We start from the raw sequence: 2,791 nt of genomic DNA on the forward strand, positions 1-2,791 counted from the left end.
AAATATACCACCACCTTGTGATTTTATCAGAACTCTTCCCATTGTAACATGCAGTGAAATTGTATTCTTATAATGACAAAAACTTCGCTGTTGCTCACTAGAATCACTTCTTCACCCTGCCTCAGCCAGTTCTGGGCGTTTGCCAGAACTTCTCAGACAAAGCTAAGCTCAAGCTCCTGTTTCAATATGGAAGACTTTATTCCTGACAGAGATTCTTAGCAAGCTATAAGAGAGGAGTTTTTTGTTACATTGAAATCAATTTCAAACAACATCACATTCAAAATGGAGAAATCATAGCCACAGGGACATTTACATCTGAAATGAGAACATGTGAGCGTTCAGTTTAGCGGTCATTTGAAAATGTCATTATGGAAATTTTAGTGACTGCCAAATGGCACGAAATAAAACTAGGATGGATGCCTTGGGTAGGTGAGCAGAGCAAGCAGGGAGCAGGGTCGACTGATGTAAAACCGGGTTCTGTCCTGGCCGAGCCACTTAGCACGTGGGTGGCTGTAAGCACTTTCTTCATCTGTCAACCTTTGCTGGGAGGACTGAATGAATGGATGTGTGTGGTGGTGTAGAACAGCGCGTGGCACAAAGGAACAGTAAGTGTTCGATCTCATTTCATAATTATTGTTGTTTATGGACAAAATGGCCCCTGAAAAAGGCAGAAGACTTGGCAGAAAAATAATTACAAGTCATAGCAGTTTAGTATGTCTTCAGATGCAAAATAGATCTAATGAAAGGGACAGCTTTCCCATACGCTAAAGTGATGAAGGAAATAAAGTATAAAATAATTGAGTAGAAAATGGAAATTGACAAGACACCACAGCTGTCTTGTAAATCTGGCAATGGTTACAATGAACAGTTATGTTGATAGGATTATACATAGGTAGCTCCTTTGCAAATGTTAATATAGTATCTACTTCTTGAAATTTACAGTAGTGATGCAATCAGAAATACAAATACAGGGATGTAAACTGTGTCATTCGTTTCCTCAGGCTGCTGTCAGACACGGGGTGGGTTAGACACGGAGCGCTGCCTTCTCACCGCTGGAGGTGGGTCCAGGCCGGACTGGTCCCTCCGCAGGCAGTGAGGGAGGGCTTGCTGTCCGCCTCCCTCCGCCCTCCTCGGCTAGTGGACACATCACCATCATCTCTGCCTCTGTGTGCCTGAATACAGTCCACATCTTCCCCTTTATGTGGCACTGGCCACTAGGTTAGAAGCCCGCCCTGCCTCATCCTAGCTGACTGGGTGTGCAGTGACCTCTTTCTTTTCTTTCCCCTTTTAAATTTTATTTATTTTTGGCCGAGCTGAGTCTTTGCTGCTGTTCAGGCCTTCTCTAGATGCAGAGAGCAGGGGCTAGTCTGTCGTGGAGCATGGGCTCTCGGCACGTGGGCACAGGAGGTGGGGAGCCGGGGTCAGCTGCTCTGCAGCGTGTGGGACCAGGGACTGAACCCATGTCCCTGCACCAGCAGCTGGGCTCCTGGCCACCGGACCACCAGGGACATTCTGGCCCTGTGTCTGTTTTATTTTTAATTAATTAGTTAATTGGTTTCTGGCTGTGCCGGCTTCCTTGCTGCGTGGGCTTTTCTCTGGTTGTGGCCAGTGGGGGGACGCTCTCTGGTGGTGTGCAGGCTTCTCACTGCAGTGGCCTGATTGGTGTAGCTCCCAGGGCGCACGCTCAGTAGTTGGGTGCACAGGCTTCGTTGCTTTGGCATGTGGGGTCTTCCTGAACAGGAATGAAACCCATGATCCCCACATTGGCAGGCAGATCTTTGCCACTGAGCCACCAGGGAAGCCCTGACCCCATTTCTTAATAAAGTTACATTTGTAGGTACTGGGGCTTAGGATTCCAGGATAGGATTTATTGAGGGACACAATTAAACCTAATGTAGAGTAATTATTCATCATTGAAAATTGAATGCCACTCACATGTCAACAAGAAGGAAATGGTTAGGTGAATTCTAACATACCTCATATGGAGTAATATTATATAGCCACTAAAATTCATCCTTTCAGAAAGTATCCTGTGATGTAGAAAAGTGCTCCAGAGGTAATGTTGGGTATAAAAATCACACAAAAATCCTGCAACATCAGTTTGTGTGTAAAAGACAGGAAGGAAATAACATATGCCAAAACCTTTATAACCTGTATGCCTGGGTGGTAAGATCACAAGCAACTTTAGTTTTTTTTTTTTTAATACTTCGCTGTAAATAATGAAACTTACACTTAGAAACATAGTCCCATCCAGACTTGTAAAATTCTTGTGACCCTGTGTCTCCCAGACCCTGGTCTCCCCTGCCTGGACTTTGATTGGCCACACCCATCTCTTTCCCATCCCCAGGTAGTTCTGAAGGGCCAGCCTGAGGACTTTGCCACCGAGGTAGAGGAACGCAATGACAGCATCCAGAAGAACGCTGTTTCCTTCCTCCTGACAATTTCTAAGCTGGCTGACATGAGAAAAGATTGCCAGCAACCTCTCTCAGAGGTTGGTAAGGCTGAGAATGTCCATGCTGTGTAGTCAAGAGCAAAAGATAAATGTCAAAATCTTGAGATAAAATTAAACATTAGAATACAAGGAGAAAACTCAGGCAGAAAGAACACTTAGGAAACACACATCATCCTCCAGACTTTTGCCATGCAACGGTGCTCCTACACTATGTTATTTGGAATTAGCTAAACCACCATGGATTTGATTTGACACTAAATGCTTAAAACATCTCTACATTTTCTGGCATTACGATAAGCTAACAGACCATCAGTTCAGTTCAGTCACTTAGTCGTGTCC

The sequence above is a fragment of the Cervus canadensis genome, chromosome 14, assembly GCF_019320065.1.
Source record: "Cervus canadensis isolate Bull #8, Minnesota chromosome 14, ASM1932006v1, whole genome shotgun sequence".
Taxonomy (NCBI): Eukaryota; Metazoa; Chordata; class Mammalia; order Artiodactyla; family Cervidae; genus Cervus; species Cervus canadensis.